Here is a 19,969-nt window from a genome sequence, read left to right on the forward strand (position 1 = left end):
TACCTCACATTTGTGATGCACTGCCAGTGAGGACTGTGAGCCTCCCCAGCAAGGCAATTGAGTTACACTGTATATTCTCTAAGCGCTGGACTTCCCAGCCTCCATGAATCCACTGTGAGGTGAGATACTCTAGGATGGAGAGTGCTTCTCCTCTGAAGTTCAACCTTCTCCACCCAAGTTAATGGCTCCCCTTAAGAAGTAGCTTTTTGTTGTCACTTAAAAGTAGCTGGGCTTTCCTTGAGGGTCTCCAAGGATGCCATGTGTTGGGGCCTTCTCTGGCCAACCTCAGGACCCAAAACAAGAAGAGCCCAGTAGTAATGCTGTGTTCCTAATGTTTGAAAGCAACCAGAAAGAGATTTTTTTTAAAAATCCAAAAAACAGAAAAGCTTCATTCACAAAGCTGTTCGCTGCAGCATTATTTCCCACAACGGGAAATACTCAGAAAACAACTTCAAGGTCCAACAGGGAAGAACTCTCCACAACTTAAGTGTGACATGCCCATACAACACAATATTATACAGACTATCAACATAATGTTTATAAAACACTTATTGTCATTGGAAGTTGTTAGCTTATTAAGTCACCTCACAAAAACACAAGGCGTAGACGTATGCCATCAATGAGATCTTAAATACATTCATAGAAAAGAAATGGAGGGAAAATACTCAAAAGCGAATGACCACACTGCCCTACGATCAGAGCTATCATTTTCAACTTCTTCCCCATCTTCATACTTCTTCAATAGCTTCCCTTCTGTAATTGGCAGTCAATCCTTCTAAAACTAGAATAAATGCAAAACTGAAGGAATTCAGCACTAGGTTGACAAATAGGTCAGCATCAAAATGAAAGCACAAGGGTTTCACTTTGATATTTGTTTGGTTTGGAAACATACAGAATTCTTTCTCTCCAAAGATCCTACCAAGGCCAAGTTGCTGCTGAGCATTGACCGCTACTCTGTGGCGGTCTAAAGTAGGGAAAGGTGCGTAGAGCTTAGCTCCTGCCACTGCATAAGAATCAAAGCTTTCACCAACTCCCTGGACACTCTGCAGACCCTTCCCAGTTTAACTGGGAGCAAGAGAAATGGCAAGTTGCTGAACACTGATCAAGTATTCTTGCAGCAAGATGCCCGGGTGGCTCAGTCAGTTAAGCAGCTGCCTTCCACCCAGGTCATGATCTCAGGGTCCTGGGATTGAGTCCCACGTCTGACTCCCTGCTCAGAGGGGAGTCTGCTTCTCCCTCTGCCCCTCCCCCTGTTCATGTTCTCTCATTCTCTCTCTCTCTCTCTCTCTCAAATAAATGAATAAAATCTTAAAAACATTAAGTATTCTTGTGGCAATTTCTGTAGGATAAACTGTGTCCCTGGTGGACAAGCCAATCAGGAACATTCTTCTCCAAACATTTCATAAAGTATTTCATAAAACACTTAAACAGCTCTAAATACATTGACATATAACTCATATCTAGTTAAAAAGCTATCTAAATTCACAAAGTGAGATGTAAAACTTTTTTTTAGTTGTTTTAAGAAGCCACAAGGTCACGAGGATGATACCAATCAAGCTCATTGCTAATAACTAGGAATGAGAGTCAACAGCACAACACAAGTCCTGACAAAGTTTTCAGCCTCAGCATAGTCTCTGGACACTACAGAAAGTTCTGGAACTGGGCTCATCCCCACCTGCTGTCCTCCTTAAGTGGGTGATGGGTAACTTCATATGAGAATTTGGCTAAGTTACAGTGGGCAGTTGTCTGGTCAAACACCAGTCTCAATGTTGCTTGTGAAGGTATTTTTTTAATATGTGATAAGCAGTTAAATCAATAAACTTTGAGTAAAGGAGATTACCCTCTGTATGTGTGTGGACCTCATTCAGTCCATTGAAGGCCTTATCAGCAAAGCTGAGGTTGCTCCAAGGAGGAATTTTATTCAAGTCGGTGAAAGAGAAGCCCTGCCGGAGTTTCCAGCCTGCTGCCCCGCAGCAGAAAATGGATTCAAGACAACAGCATCAACTCCTACCCTGAATTTCCAGCCTGTTGCTGGCCTGCTTTATGGATTTCAGGCCTGCCAGTCCTACATTCATGAGAGCCAATTCCTTAAAACGAGTATCTCTTTGGGGTGCCTGGGTGGCTCAGTTGGCGAGGCAGGCATCTGACTCTTGGTTTTGGCTTAGACCACGATCTCAGGGTTGTGAGTCCGAGACCTGAATCAGGCTCCACACTCACCGGGACGTCTGCTTGAGATTCTCTCCTTCTGCCCCTTCCTCCCCCGCCAAAAATAAATGAATAAATTCTTTAAAAATGAATATCTCTTTCTCTCTCACTCAGTGGGAATAGTATATATCGACACAGACAGAGACATAGACATAGATATCTCAGGTTCTGTTTTGGTAGAGAGCCCTGGTTAATACAGGAAGAGTGAGACTGTTTCTTAGTAGCTTGAAGCAGTCCTGGTTTACCACCTGTTGTTTCCTGTAATTAAGAACCACCTCGGGGCGCCTGGGTGGCTCAGTGGGTTAAGCCGCTGCCTTCGGCTCAGGTCATGATCCCAGGTCCTGGGTTCGAGCCCCACATCGGGCTTACTGCTCAGCAGGGAGCCTGCTTCCTCCTCTCTCTCTGCCTGCCTCTCTGCTTACTTGTGATTTCTCTCTGTCAAATAAATAAATAAAATCTTAAAAAAAAAATAAAAAAAAATTAAAAAAAAAAAAAAGAACCACCTCTTTCCCTCTGAAATGCATCCTGGTTGGAATGATAAATTACATGATCACTTTACATGTGGAGTTAAACACAGATGTATGGTATTCCAAAGTCATAAGCTCCTTTCACTTACAGTGCTGTTTTTCAATCTTCTGGGGAGACACACAGAAACATTCCTTATGTCACAAAATAAAACTGACTTTAATGCATGCAATATCATGGGCTGTTTTATATTTTATAATGTGTCCTTTCTGATGCTCTCTGCAACCCACTAGTTTTATTGAGTGATCCATGGATGGGAGCAAAATTCAGTTTGGAAAGCACTGACTTAGGGGAATTTGGGGCTGACGGGCCTGCAGTGTTCATTCCTGTCTCAGGACACACTGGCGAGAGGGAGAGGAAAGGGAAAGGCATGTGAATCAGAGATTTACTCTGCATTCCATACAGTCTTTGGTGGTATTTCTCCTAAATGTCAATGAACCAGTAGTAAACGTAAAGACGTCCTATAGGAATATGATTCTAGAGTGTTTTCCCATAGTGTATCTCCAGTTTCCAAGGACTCCTACACATGCAGAAGTGGGAGAATGAGCCACACCAGCATCCCATTGGGTTGTGCTGTCTCTGGCTTTACTCTCCTCCAGTCCCACTTACTTTCCTGGCAAGAAGACCCATAACGTCCAGGCACAGGCAAGGCACTGCCACTAGGTCCCTGCAGCTCTCGGCTGCAGACAGAATAAAATCTAGGTCTCACGTTTGTATTGCAGGTTCCATAGAGCCCAGTGTCAGCCTCCTTTTCAGCCGTCTCCTTCCTCTCACTCCTCACCCTACTGTGCCCAATGCTCATCCACATGCCCTTCCTCCACTCCTGCCTACAGCCTCTGGCCAGCCCTTTCCCCCCTCTACCCCTAGGTGTCCTGTTAAAGTTCTCCTCTTCAAAGCCCCACTCAAACCCCATTCCCTTCACAGGGCTTTCCAGAGGCTGCCAGGGACTGGACAGATCCCACAGCTTCAAGATGGGATTTGGCTCGAGTCCAAGGGGCCCAAGTTTGATACAAGCACTTTCCTATCAAAAGTTGTTCTTACTGAGGGGCACCTGGGTGGCTCAGTGGGTTAGGACGCTGCCTTCGGCTCAGGTCATGATCTCAGGGTCCTGGGATCGAGTCCCGCATCGGGCTCTCTGCTCAGCAGGAAGCCTGCTTCCCTCTCTCTCTCTCTGCCTGCCTCTCCATCTACTTGTGATCTCTCTCTGTCAAATAAATAAATAAAATCTTTAAAAAAAAAAAAAGTTGTTCTTACTGAGGGGCACCTGGGTGGCTCAGGGGGTTGAGCCTCCGACTCTTGATTTTGGCTCAGGTCATGATCTCAGGGTCCTGGGATCGAGACCCACACCTGAATCCCTCTCCCTCATCCCCTCCTCACTCTCTCTCTCTCCAAAAACACACGAAGTTGTTCTTATTGAGGAAGTGCAGGAAGGTCAGTCAGAAACAGAGGGCAGGAGTAGGACTGGGCATGGTGAGGGGGAGGAGCAGGAGACAGCACAGACAGCTCAGCAATGCATGGGCTGGTACTCAAACAAGGAGGAAATATGGCTGTGAGAAGAGACTATGACAGCAAAGTAGTTGGCTCTCCTGATGGCACGATCAAATGTGACCAGAGCGCCCCCCAAAAACCATAATGTAACGGTTTGCTACATGGGGGCGTGGAGCACAGGAACAGCTCGGGGCCTTGGGTTTCTGGTAGATCCGCCTTCAAAATGTTGACCTGTCACACTTGCGGGGTGACTCAGACAAGGGTCGATTCACCCTCTTAACTCAGGACCTTGATGTGTCGAACAGGAAGGACAAAATGTCAACTATTGGAAAAGGGAAGTGGGAAGCTCCCGTGAGGCATGGGCCTCTGCCCTGGGGCTCAGGGAATACTGTGGCTCCCTCATCCCCATCCCCCAACAAATGAAAGCCTCAGCTGCAAAAACACAAAAACACAAGGGATGGCCAAGAGAAAAGGGAAATACATCTTGAGTGTTTTGAAGTAGACTGTCACTCAATAAAATGCAAAATCTATTTTTAACCAAAAGATGGCGCTTCAGAAAGCTTCCTCAAGTCTGTTTAGAGACAAAAATCCCAGATCTCCCAAAGTTGCGGATGCAAATTCCATAAACCCATGTAAGCACACAATTGCTCAATTATCATACACATGGTCACTTGCCAATAAAACAGGAGGAAGCTAACAAAATGATGCAGATGCCTTACTCAGGCTAAGACGGCTCTAGCAACAGACTGGAAGGGGCTTACCGGAGAATTATGCATCAAATTGAAACTTATTAATATAGGACCAGACATGTTTTTTCTAACTAATCTTGTAGACAACAAGAGCTAAGTGAATGCAAACTGAATCATATCTTCCTATCTAAAATATAGAAAATAAAATGTTTTTTTAAATGGCTAGGCTCTCACCAATAAGAGATTATTAAAGAGCCAGCCATGAAAATGAATATAATTAAATTCAAAATGATACTCATGTTACAACCTAAGAAGTGAACTTTGACAAACAAAAACTGAAGAAATATTCTTCGAGATGTTCTCAAATAAAATCAGCTTATTCAAACCTCGAAGAATATTTTGTTTGTTCTTTTGAAAGGCATATTTCTATTGAGTTATGCAATAACAACAGGCAGGAAAATGATCTGAGACAGGAAAACATCGGTTAATGGAAAATGAGAAAGTTAATAAATGAAGTCAAACTGGGTATTTTATGAGCACTGCTGAAAATGCAATTCATAGAAGTAAAATACCATCGTTATGACTGAGCACAATAAAACCGATTACTTGTCTTAAAGGCTATGTGTGATAGAAATCATTTAAATCAATTGAGTTACTGTTTCTTAGCAATTTGATAAAAAGGAAAAATAGTGTAATTGGAAATCAAGTGCTCCTTTGGGAGCATAGAAACAAGCCAGCTGGGTTTGTAAGTGCACTTTAATCTGTTTGTGTATTTTTTCCTTGTTTAAAAAAACGAAAGACAGGAAAGATTTACTGAATCAAGCCGCCAAAGTCCTGGAATTTGTAGAGTTTAAATTATTAGTAAGGATTTAGTTATAGTTCTCTCTACCCCCATACCCCATCGAAGAGCGGAGAGACTGATAAGAGCTTATTCTAGCCATGTCTTCTGGAAGTGCTGAATCCTCCAGGACCAGAACTTGGACACGAAATCCTACTTGATATGAAACTGGGTGAGCGACAACAACAGGGGCTCTATGATGTGTCTCTGAACTCAGACTGGGCATAGCTACACACACGTGCAGTCTTGGTTCAGGCTTTTCTCACACAGCATCCTTTTGGAATGGTCAAAAAAGTTCCAATGCCTTTTGAGAAAGCAGCAAACATAATATGGACTTATGGACAAGACCCCTTCTCTTTACAGGTTAAAATTATCAGCTAAATCATCCTAATAAAGAGTGAGCAGTAGCGATGCTCTAAGACAGGATTTGGCAAACTCTTTGTCAAAAGTCAAGTAATAAGTATTTTAGGTTTTGTGATTCACATAATTTCTGTGGAACTACTCACGTCTACTCTTATATGGCAAAAGCTGGGTCCCATTAAAACTTTCCAGAATGAGCGGCCAACCATGTATTGGACTTCGTCCACCCCAATCAACTCAGAATGGACTTAAATCAGAATGGACTTAAAATCTAAATGAACTTTCCATGTTTCTCAGGGTTTCTCCTGCCCAAGACACCAGTAAGGGAATGATCTTTCTTGTAAACCAAGTTTCCCTCTTCCTTAAAGACTCTTAAGAGGCAAGTATCCCTTAAGCCAACATGTGATTCTGTCGTTTAGCTGCAGGGATGGCGTGAAGTCTTTCAAACAATTAAAGAGAGCCACTACAAGTGACTCTCTAAGTTTCAGACTGTCACTTACCTCCCTTAAGACTGATCGGGGGCCCTGGATTTAGTGACAGGTACACAGCTGGAGATGAACGAATCTACAATGTAACACCAATTACAAATCCACTTATTGAAAAGGCTGAACACGGAAATTCAAAATTCTTCCATTTGTTTGCTAATCCAAACACGAAGGTAAGCACTATCCCGGGCCACCTAAGAATGACAGAAATTTGAGGTCTAAAAGAAATACAACACACTCCTCCTATCTCTGCTTTATATCTTATAATTAATCTTCATAGAGATCTTCAGTGTTTTTCAGCCCCAAACTCTCGTCTTCAGGCACCCCTTTAATGGGATTAACAAAAACTGGGGCCTCATGAATTTCCTGGACCTTTGTAGGTTAATATAAGTGCCCTTCACCTACAACTTATTACAAAGTTTCCCTGGAAGCCAGTTCTATTTAGAAATGTGAAAGACCCTTAAACTTTGAAGAATGCTACACAGAGATGAAAATAACACCTGAGCTCACCACCAAGAAACATAAGAAAATTTAAAAGCATTTAAAAAGTGAAGTTCTCACGAAAGCTGTTTTATAATTAGAATCCTTACATAAGGAAAATAAAACGCAGAGTTCACAAAAATGGTTCTGGTTTCCCAAGGAGTTTCCATGGAGAATGCTAATAATTTAAGATAGAATATTAATTGGAGGTAGGGGAACAAGAAGTCTGCACCAGAGAGCTTAGTTTCATTCAACGAATATGCCAGGAGTCTCGTGAGAAAAACCAAAGTCTCTGGGCACCTGGTTGCCTAGGTCTTCTGGCATCCGTCTTCAGCTCAGGTCATGATCTCAGGGTCCTAGGATCGGGCCCTGCATCAGGCCCCTTGCTTGGCGGGAAGCTTGCTTTCCCTCTCCCACTCCCTCTGCTTATGTTCCTGCTCTTGCTGTCTCTCTCTCTCTGTCAAATAAATAAATAAAATCTTAAAAAAAGAAAAAAAAGGCCAAAGTCTTCTCTGAAAACACCTTAGCTTTGTAATTTTTTAAAAACTAGATTGATGTTTGGCCAATAGGCCTAGATATTATAAAATCATTTTTCTCTCCAGGCCCAGTGATGTCCTAAAAACTACAATAGGTACATCTTTGTTTTGCAAAGACTGAGAGCATCCTGAGGGCAGCGGCTCTGTGTCTGTCAGGCGTCTGTACCACGAACGCAATTCCCAGCACAGTTAGGTCAATTTAAAACAACAACAACAAAAAAAGCCAAAACAAAACAACAAAAACTACCGGCTTTTTGAAACAGAAATTTGATTCAAAAAAGAATCCAACCAAATTCCCTAAGCAAAGTATATTCCACATCTGTTATCCACAGACAGGGGTGAGCACTCTTGGCTGGAGAGCTCCCCAGGGCACAAGGTCAATGAGCACGTCAGATGGGTCCTGGAGAACCTTCAGGCACAGGGAGGCTGAATTACTCTAAGTTGTGTTTTTGCCAAAGATCTCCTGGCCTTCTGATGACTTGGTATGCAGAACCGCATGGGGACAGCGACTATGAGGACTACAGCGAGGCACAGAGGCTAAGGGATGGCTGGTGGTATTAGGATGGAAAGGTTTGTTTTCCCTTTCTGATGGAGGCGCAGGTTATGGAACACTTTCACCCAAGTCTGTTGTTATCACTGTAACTATTACTAAATATTATTTTTTAAATCATTGTCTCCTCTAGCCTAGTGAAATCTCCTTCCTTGGGCTAGGAGATGACAATTACATATGCTTGCTAAGTGATGGATTTACTAAGTGATATGGAATAATGCCTTGGTTATCCAGTAGGAGGGTATTTTCTAGACACATGAATTATTCTCTTTTGTATGTCAGAATTTATTAAGAGGTGTCTTGATAGATGATGAAATCAGATTCGGAAAAAAATTTAGATACTATAAAGTATTTTGGTCAAGAGGCAGGTGACATGCTTAAGACTATGACCTCAGTTAGGGACTGACTGAAAGGAAGCCACACTTTCCACTTCAGAATCCCCCAGCCACCCATACAAACACTATTCACCGTGTACCTGCTAAACCTATTATATCCTCTCTATTAAAAAAAAAAAAAAAAAAAAGAAAAAGAAAAAAGGTTCTTCCTAACTTTAAGGACAGCCATCTCTTAAAGGTCAGCAGGGAGCTGGAGTTGTACACCATTATAACTAAAATCATTCTATTACTTTAGTTGGGTTTTTTTTTTAATTTTATTTTAAAATACTCTTTTGGTCAATTTTCGATCACAATTAATTCAAGGGGCCTGGGGGAGGCTCAGTTGGTTAAGCGGCCGTCTGGAGCGGCCGACTGGATTTCAGCTCAGGTCATGATCTTAGAGCCCTGGGATCAAGCCCCATGTGGAGCTCCATGCTCAGCTGGGATTTGGCTTGAGATTCTCTTTCTCCCTCTGCCCCTCCCCCATCACTTGTTCTCTCTCTCTCTCAAACAAACAAGCAAACAAATAAATAAATAAATAATTTCTTTAAAAGTAAAAAAGTGATATAAGACTGAGCTACATGATAACCCCGTCCACATAACTTTGCTCACCTTTGGGTCCAACCAGCCAGTTCTCCTCTAAGTATCTCTTTCCCTTCTGGTGAATTCCTATCCACCTGTCAAATCACCTCAGATACTACTTTCTCTCCAAAGACGTCCCTGGGTCACACATTCCCTCAGGAAAGTTAACCATGATCTCTTTTACGTTGATTGTTGCCTTATACATTTCTAGTATATGTGCTGCCGAAGCGAGCACGCCTTATACATTTCTGAGGCTACCCTCACTGACCACATTTTTGTATTTTGTTGCATTGTATTATTTTACTATAGGGAGTATATTGTTGGCTTACCTACATGTCTCTTCTTACTTCATGGTCCACTCTAGGAGAATAGAGTCCATTTTTTCACATTTTGGTACCCCCGGAATCAGCAAAGTACCGAAGAGGTACAAAATATATAAATATTTTTATGATGAATTTGAGAGCATGCAATTCAAAAATAGAATCCCTAGAATGGGTTTACTTACCTAGTGAGAAACACAACCCTGTTATCACAGGACAGTGAACTCTTCCCCACAGCTGTGATCTAGAAATAACTTTCATAATAGGTTAGCATTTTTTTTTTAAATTTTATTTATTTATTTGACAGAGAGAGATCACAAGCAGGCAGAGAGGCAGGCAGAGAGACAGGAGGAAGCAGGCTCCCTGCTGAGCAGAGAGCCCGATGCGGGACTCGATCCCAGGACTCTGAGATCATGACCTGAGCCGAAGGCAGCGGCTTAACCCACTGAGCCACCCAGGCACCCCATAGGTTAGCATTTTTAAAGGAGGAACTCAGCAACTACAACAAAATCATAATGGATTCTTAAGAACTGTCAAAACAGCAGGTCATACCAAAGCAATGATGACTAGAAGGTCATTTCTCAACCTACGGAATCAAACAATTGCCTCAATATCCTTTTTATCCTCCATTCCTTTACACCAGCCCCAAGATTGTTCTGCATGGCTGGTATTTTCCAAGGCACACATCCAAGCTGCCTTGGACAAGTTCCCCAGGACACTGCCTAACCTCCAGCATCTGTCCTGGTACCATCCTCTGCTCCAACAGAAGCTCAGCCACATCAATCTTTCTCAGCAGGATGTGGACAGATCTGCACCTGTGAAGGACATTGGAGGAATCTGCAAGAGAGTTATTGTTTTCTGGGTGTTTGCCCTCTGTACTGGGTCCTAATAAACAAGGGCATCTTACAGGTGACCTCTTGCTCCACTAAAATCTCATCCATCAGGCAAAATTTCTGGGTGGGTTGCTAAAATGTAAACAGTTTTCTAGGGACATGGGACAGCTTTTTTTGTGAACTGTTTTCATCTCAAGCCAAGGCAGTGTTGTGTAGTGGATAAAGCACTATAAAAGTTTATGGGGTGCCTGGGTAGCTCAGTCACTTAAGCGTCTGCCTTTGGCTCAGGCCATGATCCTGGAGTCCTGGGATCAAGACCCACATTGAGCCTCACATCAGGCTCCCTGCTCGGGGGAGTCTGCTTCTTCTCTCTCTGCCCCTCTTTTTGCTTGTGCTCTCTCTCTCTCTCCTCCTCTCAAGTAAATAAATAAAATCTTTTAAAAAAAAGCACTAACAAAATTTAGAAATAATCTGATGCAGGTGACTTTGCTCTTATTATATATCCTTAAGAGAACACAGCATATCCACTTTCCCAATTAGAGAAAAGTATATAAGAAACACTAATTTGAATGTCATATAAATTAATTATCATTAATGTTAACATGGAAAGCTTAAAAAATAAGGTTTTAAGGAATCCTGTGTGAGTGAGATGGTTTGCTCTGAATTTTAAGGAACAAGGTTCAAAACAATACAATAACTGAATACTAGAAGATGAATACATTTACCCATATGGTTTTCCACATTCTTTCTCACCTTCTGAGTAGTAGAGGCTATCACAAAGCACATTTCAGGGGCCAGTCTGGACCTTGCAGAAGCCAGTAGTACCAGGGGAACCCCCAAAGTTACAACTAGACATCCAATGCTCTGAGCCATCTCCTGGCACGTGGACTGATGCCTGATGACAACTTTGTTCATTTCTGACAATGGAGGTGTTCCTGTTTTCAACTACAACAGCCACTTCCTAAACCATGGCCATTGATATTTGAAGCACGGAGGTAGAATATGGCCTAGAGAGCGAGACTTGGCTCACCTGAAACTGTGGCCAACATGAGATAAAAAAAATGCAATTCTGTTCATCTGGTGAAGCAAGAGGATAGATTAACTAATGGCCTGGGGCATCTGCTCACACTCCAAGGATTCTGACGCTATACCCAGTGTGCTGCGGACATGCCAAGAACACACAACCATCCCAAGGCGTGTAACAAACTGAGAGGCTGATCATTCCATGGAATGCCACCAGCACTCATTGCTTAATAAATTAGATCAAATGAGAGCACATTCTAAATTGTGACATGGCAGAATTATTCTAGGCTTGTAACTCACAAAGGGAACAAGTTAAACAGGCACCACAGTTATTCATGCTGAAATTGGCAGGAGAATCTCGTTTCCCCGCAGCACATCAGGAAAAGAAAGTTTTGTATTTTTCAATTGGGAACGTTCTGAAGCAAATATTTCACTGCAAAAATATTAAAATGCAAGCCAAATTTATCTAAGTAAGTATATTGTTTGGATATGTTTAAAGCCCAGTTGTGAGAGGGTGTGTTTTATTCTCCTGCTGAGAAAATTGTGCTTTTATTATATGCAGCTTTGTCAAGCATGTTTCCAAAAAATAAAATTATCTAAGCCCATGTGTTGTAGTTCTCATAAGCCAAAAGGTAGCAGAGAAATACAAAACTGATGTAATGGTTTAAAAAGGCAAAATTAGAAAATACAAGCTAAAGCTAAAATAAGATTCTATGAAAGGAACTACATTTTATTTTGCAGTGGAAAGTCCCTAGTGCCAGAGCTTGACAAAAGGGAAACCATCTACAAGGCCTAAAATTCCTTTCCTTTTTTTTTTTTTAAAGGAATTTATTTATTCATTCATTCATTCATTCATTCATTCATTTATTCATTTGAAAGAGAGCGTGTGTGTGCCTGGAAAGAGCAGAGGAAGAGGGACAAACAGACTCCACACTGAGCTCAGAGCCCAAAGCCCAATTCAGGAGCTCATGACCCTGAGATCATGACCTGAGCTGAAAGCAAGAGTCAGACCCTTAACTGACTGAGCCACACAGGCACCCCTAGAAAGTCCACCTCTCTAATCAACTTCAAATATCCTGTATTGGCTAGATCCCCAAACCCAAGGAGTCTCTCTTGTTCACTAGTTTCCAGGGCAGTCTTTGTTTCCTAAGAGGTCTTATTTCCCTGCTCATGAATTGAGGCATGGGGAATGAGAAGCTTTCCCAGCCTGTTTTTAAACCAGCAAATTTTGTTGTAAACAAATGCAAAGCCTAAGAGTAGAAGACTAAGAGAAATGACAGAGATAGGCAACAATATTCTGGCATGCAGAACAAAGAATTTTAAGAAGTGAGCATCACTAACTAAGCAGTCACTCATCAAAGCATGCATGCAAGGACATTCTCAGACCTTCTCACACAAAATGCAAGGTAGACAGATAAGGCAGGTATGGTGTCATCTGTTTCCACAATGACAGCTGAAAAGACAGTGGATGCCGACATTACCAGCAGACAAACAGATCCCACAGTGACAGAGAGACTGGACCAAGAAAATGGCATCTCCTTTATAACCAGCCATACTTTCGCCTCAGTCTACTAAAAACATTTATTTAGTCTTCAACACATTTAAGACTCCTAGGTCAGAAATTTCCCTCTACTGGCTGTCAACATATATAGAAATAATGTTCTTGGCAACAAGTCCAATAATTATACAAAAAACTATCTTAAACTTTCAATTTTTGCTGTTTGGCCAACTCACCCTGCACTATTTCTTTTACTGCTTTTAGTTCAAGAGGGAAAACAGCAAATTCTAGACATCCAGGGGAGTATGAAGGGGCCTCTTATGGCAAGATACAGCATGGGGAAGGCCAACTCAGACTGAGGAAACTCTCAGAAAGGAACCCTTCCTCCATCCCACTACACACAGAAACCTAAACACAAGAAGGTGATGAGAATACAGATATGAAACTGGAGAAAAATGTGGCCCCATTTTGTAGTTACTATCTACATACTCTGGGGTGAGCTGAGCTGAACAATGAATCATGGTAGGTGAAAAGGTACATATGAGACAAAAGTCAATACACACAAATAATAATAACTACCATTTGCTGAACACCTACTATGGTCTTATATATACAGTAACCACTTTACCATTACGATTCATACCATGAAAGACAGATCCTTTTTTCCCTTCTTGTACAGATGAGGACAAGCCATCTTGCTCACCGACTGGCCTATTGCCCCAACAAACGCGTTTTCAAAACAAAAGGGCTCCTTTGTTGACATAAAAAATTGCATAGATTCCCATGGGGCATGTGGACTCTTACTGTGTTAAGAAAACACAAGAAGATAAAAACAACAGATTTTGAATTTTAGTCCCTATTACAGCTAAGTATATTAAGAAACAAAAAGCAATGCATTTATGTGGAAATCATTATAGTTACAGAGTCTTCAGACAATGGCTGGTACCTATATGAATCTAAGAATACCATGTGAACAATCCCCAGTCCCCCATGAGTCCAAGCACAATAGATTCAACATACTACCCTACACTCTGCTACTTCTCTAGGTAAATTCTCTTAAAGGAAAGAACATGTAGAGGATAAGATCCATTTATTCTGCCTGAAGAGAGAGGCAAAGACCTCAACCCAGCACCAGGATAGTTTGGGTCTTTGTAACTTTAGAGAACTACAGAAAATTGGGGAAAGCCCAGACAAGAGCAAGGAAAATGTTGAAAGCATTGGAAGGTAAGAGAAGAGGCTGAAAAAATAAGGATTAATTAGCCTGAGGAAGAAAAGACAGTGGGGAACTTAATAGTTTCTTTGATACACAGCAAAGGTTATCCTACAAAATATGATCACCATGATTCAGTATTCCACTGAGAATGAAAAGAGAGGAAATAGCATTGTGGAAAAGCATGACGAATCGAGATTAAATAGAAAGTAAATATTTCATTCTAAGAGTTGGAGGCACTAAACGTGGAGGCAGCTTAAGGGACTGTGCAAACTTCGCTTCGGCTCCTCTTGCCCAGTTTAATGCCACCTCCCCCAAGAACCCCTTTATTCTCTCTTTCTATGCTGAACAGAACGAATGCTTCTCAAATTTCAGTGGGCATCAGTATCACCTGAAGGGACTTATCAAAATACAGATTCCTGGGCCCCAGCCCAGAAGAGATTCCTAAGGGACCCGTGAAATTGCATTTCCAGTAAGCAGCATGTCTGCAGACACATTTTCAGAAGCAAAGACCAAGACACCATCGCTCCCTACTACTTCTCTAATTCTTGTAAAAATGCATCTGTACTTCTCAGGGCTTTTGTTACTCTTCCTATACTACAAAATTTTATGTACTTTCCTAGTAGACTTTGGTCTGATTCAACCCTGATGCCTCTATGGTGCCTAGCACAATGCCAGGAACACACAGGGCTTAAGAAAGACTACATTCCCTTAAAATTGGGTCACTCCAACTTGCCCACACATTTGCCCGGCATTTATCATTTCTCACGTATTTCTTTATCCTGTTTCCTTGCCTAAGCCACTCCACAGCTCTAAGACCTGCTGCTGATCAATGCACATGAAACTGTCACATACACCAACAGTACCTACCATTTAAAATTAAGGGAAAAAAAATTTAGTGTGATGTATGAAAATTTCCTTCCCATAAGGTTTATTTTTCTTCATTAGAATAGAGTTTTGGCTTACATCACCAAGACTATATTCCAAGAAAATGGCAGGAAAAGAGCCATATTTTTTTATTTATTGTTTATTTTGCCTGATTCTGGCAGGGAGGCCAGCAAGGTCAATGAGCAAATAAAGGAGCTGGCATGTCTGAAATCACGGTGGGTGCAGCTGAAGTCTGGGCCAGAAACTGATCCAGAAAATTATTCAGTAGAACTCACGCCTTCTTCCCATCAGCTACCAAGCTTACTTATTGGCTAAGAACTAAAAGTGAAAAAAAAATGACACAAGACTATATACACAATAGCAAAAACAAGGACCCCTAATGAAAAAGAAAAATGGGGGAATGTCTCTTGGCTTCAGGTTAACTCAAGGCAACTCAACAAAGATAAATGGTGGGTTGTATGCCCGGCTCTGGGACATTGTCATCTCTCAGATGCCTCCAAAGGACGGTGAGAGCTCCATTCTCCCCCCAAACTAGTCCCAGAGGGATTATTCACATACACACACACACACACACACACACACACACACACCCCATTTAAAAAAAAAAAATTCAAGTGTGGCAAACTTTTAAAAGGCCAGATAATGAGGGTTTCAGAGGGGAGGGCAGGGGAGGGAGTAACTGGGTGATGGGTACTAAGGAGGGCATGTGTGTGATGAGCCCTGGGTGTTACACACAACTAATGAATCACTGAACACTACATCAAGAACTAATGATGTACTCCACAGTGGCTAACTGAACATAATAAAAAATAAATAAAATAAATAAAAAATAAAAGGCCAGATAATGGAACTTCCATGAAGGTGAGAAAACCAGGTCCGTCAACAGTACAAAGGACTTCTGGATTTGTGAAATCGCATACCAGCATAAATCTGAGTCTTAAAAAAAAAGAAATTGCTGACCACTTTCCACAGAGCAGGTACGGTCATAATGTAAAAAAAAATCCTCAAGAAAAAGAAATCTAAAGAGTGGACCTTTTAAAAATTATGATTCCCTACTTCTTCACCCTTGTTTACTCTGTGCCATTTTTTTTCCTTTTCTGAGAAGCAAACAATGCACGCTCTTTGTTACTTCTTCTTACCAATGAGTAGATAAACCAACACTCCAGCGTGATTCAGCAGTCAGAAAGATTATGTCCATTCCACTACACCCTATTCAGGAAAATTAAAGATCTGTTACCCCAACCGCCAGTATAAAACGCAGTCTGAGGCTGGTGAAACACAAAAGAAAATAAAAACTACGAGGACACTTCACCTAGAAACTACCACAAGGAGTGAACTCTAAACCGTAAGCACTACCCAGTAATCACACCGGCTCGTAACTGTGAAATATGGTCATTATCTGACGGAACTGATCTAATTTTGTACTCAATGCCCTAAAATCAAGGGTTTCTTTTGAATACCAAATACAAGGACTGGGACTGAAAAAAAATGATAATAATTTGACAGCCTTTTAAAGCAGAGCTTACTTTTCTCCCTCCTGACACACTAAATAGCACCAACGGACAACTACTCCACGGGCTGAATGAATCAAGGAAGGTGTGTCTGCTGAGCCGAGGAAAGCCACAGATGAGCTAGTGGACGACTGCTAGTAGCTCAGGAGAGGGCTTAAAACACGGGGCACAAAAAAGCACATTTAATGAAAAACTACAAAGGTATTAGAAGGCAGCTGGGAAAACACAGGATGAAATCCTTTTCTTCAGCACTAAGAAAAGGAGAAAAATAGGCTTATCTCTTTGAAAGTACCAGGGTTTAGACAGTAGTGATGTATATACTATATATATGTGAAAACCTTGTTAATTCAGGTTAATAAAGAAATTAAATACATATATATACTATATATATATATAGTATATATATGTGAAAACCTTGTTAATTCAGGTTAATAAAGAAAGCAAATACACTGTAGTGACATTTACTAACATCCACGCTCAAATCATGAATAAGAATTATATTTAACACTTGGTCGGAGGAATTTAATTTGAAATACCACAAGAAAAAAGCCCAGAGAAGATGCAGAATCTTTTCTTGTGAGACTTATTTGCAGTGCAGGAAATAAAAACAACACTTCTATACATAATGTTTAATTCATTAACAGTTGACAGGATTATTAAAGAAAAATATTTAAAGATGAGCATAATTTTAAAATGGAATTCTGCTGAAAATTATTCCATTTCATTTTCTCATCAAAGAGAGCCCTTCGCCTAATCCCATAATTTTATAGAATGGAATTAAGGTCACTCTCTCATTTACTCAAATCATTAAAAATGCCTTCCGCAGCATCACGATTCCATAATTTCCACTGGAGTTAATGCGCTTGCTAAGCCTCTCATTTTCTCAACATCACCGCTTACTCGGATAGCCACACGTTCCATATTGGATCCATGCTTCTGAACAGTTTTCTGCTCTCTTGGACTATGATCCACAAATCACTGAGAGGGACCTCAACCTCAAAATGTGCTTGCAAATCTGGAACCCAGCCTTCCCAAAGGACAAAATGAGAGTGGGCATAGCAGGGTAAGGGAGAAGGCAGAGGGCTGGCGCTTGGTGAGTGGTCACTATGGGCCCTGGGCCAAGTCTTCCATACACTCACTGAACTCACTGTCATCTCCCAACGCAGGCTGTGATTATTACTCTCGTGGTATTTGTAGTTAGGGGAACTAAGACTCCAGGAGCCTATGCAACTGGCCAGAGTCCAAACAGCTACTCAGACAAAAACTACAGTTCAAAGCTATCCCACTGCTGTGGAGTAAACTGGGTCCCTCAGATCCCTTAGCTGAAGTCCTAACCGCCAGTGTGACTGTATTTGGAGACAGAGCCTCTAAGGAGGTAATTAAGATTAAATGAGATCATCAGGGTGGGGCCCTGATCTAACGGTCCTGGTGTCAAATGAGATGCTGGAGTTCTCTGTCTCCATCTCTCCCTGTGCTTAGAAGAAAGGTCACATGAGGACTAAGTGACAATCTCTAAGCCAGGAAGGGAGCTTTCACCAGAAACTCAATCCTGCTGAAACCCTCATCTTGACTTTGCAGGCTTGAGAACTGGGAGAAGATAAACGTCTGTTGTTTAAGCCCCACAGTCTGTGACGTTTCCGCAGGGCAGCCCACGCTGACTAAGATGACCATTCGGAAGCTCTTCCCCACCCCCTTGCCTCATGGGTTCAAAAGGTTCGTTCCCCCTCGATGTCTGCAGCAACGGCCTCCTTCTGATCTTCCTGGTCTTTCATTGTCTCCTTATTAGCTGCATCCATATGAATAAAATGTATGATTCTGCAGGAGGCTCATCATCATTTAACAGGAATTAATGTCCTCTTATTATAAAGGACCCTACAAGCTGCTGCTTAACAGTCAGCAACAACACGAATTAATTCATGTCAGATGAACATCAAGAAAAATCCATTTATGACCCTGAAGTCATGAAATTTAGCATAATTACACATGCTCTTGTTTGGGTAATTTTTCTCTCCTCATTAAATTAGGTGCCTACATTAGATTTCAATCTGATCAGTCCTGATTTGTTATATGTCTCTAATCACGGGCATTTCCTCTCAAATCAACCTAGGACTATGCAGGCCAGTGACACCAAACACAGGAACGAAAGCTAAGATACAAGCACAGAAACCTTAAAAGATAACACATTGCTGACATCAGGGAAATTTATTCTTAATATGAATTCACACTTTCCCTCAATAAATATTTATTGAGTTCCTACTATGTGCTATATAGAGTTCTAGGTGTTTTGGAGACATATGAGGTAATGACGTGTGAGGATGATTTCTTCTCGTCCCTGAATCCCCATCTCCGGGCATAACACCTGAGCTTGATATTTGTTCCAACAGCAGTGGAGAATGAATGAACACATTTTCTCAAAAAATATCCCTCACGTGTTGCTAACCAATCTCCATCATCTTTCTCTCTGAAACACACAATCTGCCTCTCCTCCTCTCTTGCAATATCTCCTAAATAATTTTTATAAAGATTTTATTTATTTGACAGAGAGAGAGAGGGAGAACAAGCAGGGGAACAGTGGAGGGAGAGGGAGAGGTAGACTCCCCACAGAGCAGGGACCCCCGACTCGGGGCTCGATCCCAGTACCCTGGGATCATGACCTGAGCCAAAGGCAGACATTTAACCTACTGAGCCGCCTAGGCACCTCCTAAACAATTTTTCTATCAAATAAAATCACTTGGTTTAAGCCTGCAAGAGACAATACCCATGAGACTGGTCTCTGGCAGCCAGAATAACTGTCAACTTCAAAAACTTTAGCTTTCCATAGCCCCTTTTCTCTGCTTGTCTCTAAAAGCCAATCCTTCTAAGATACTCAAAGAAACTTTAAAAGGTCATCTAACAATGTGATAAAGACACAGAGGCCTCTCCAGGCTCTGCAGGGTGCCCAGGTAAAAGGCACAAGCCTACAGAAGTCCACTGTGCCTATATGGCCCCATCTATATAATCCCCATTTGATATCACAGTCACTTAGATTCTAGAAGCACCTGGAACCCCCACAAGAGGGATCTACTATGATGTGCTCTTTCTGGTTCCTGGAAAGGGGCTGAAGTCAAAGTGTTCCTCCAGGCCAGGTTCACAGGGAGCACATGCTTGGAAGCACTCCACGTAAGTTATCTTTCCCTTTGGAAACAATTCTGGAAGTCTACAGCAGCCTGTACAGTTTTCAGGCCAGCAAATTAATTACATTCATGAAGCAAGGAAATCAGATTATGTTTGGGGAAATGAGATGCTGTTCCCTTGCTTACTCTAATGGCAGAGGCACCGGGGTCCTTATTTGAGAGGGAACCATTAGTTACAAAGGAATTTTTAAGGACCCCTTAGGTGCTAAAAATACAATTAGAAAGGAAGTGTATAAAGTGCTACTAAAATATGCTTTTATCAGGGACTAGGGTAACACAAGGAAACCAGGAATAAACTAGCTCCAGTTTTCTAGACTCCTAACTCCCAAAACGGTTTCTTTCTCAAGGAACAAGACAGTCTCCATAGAAATATGAAGACGAAGTCATTCTATGGTCATAGG

At 41.7% G+C, this 19,969-nt stretch overlaps 1 protein-coding gene and 1 pseudogene across 2 annotated transcripts in view; one reads left to right on the forward strand and one right to left on the reverse strand.

Moving 5' to 3' along the window:
• Positions 1-19,969, reverse strand: part of FAT3 (FAT atypical cadherin 3) — a 672,146-nt gene that overhangs the window by 453,474 nt on the left and 198,703 nt on the right. The window lies entirely within an intron of this gene.
• The window catches only part of LOC125078540 (AP-3 complex subunit sigma-1-like), a 150,599-nt pseudogene that overhangs the window by 99,573 nt on the left and 31,057 nt on the right, over positions 1-19,969 (forward strand).

This window comes from Lutra lutra, chromosome 10 (genome assembly GCF_902655055.1).
Source record: "Lutra lutra chromosome 10, mLutLut1.2, whole genome shotgun sequence".
NCBI classification, from domain to species: domain Eukaryota; kingdom Metazoa; phylum Chordata; class Mammalia; order Carnivora; family Mustelidae; genus Lutra; species Lutra lutra.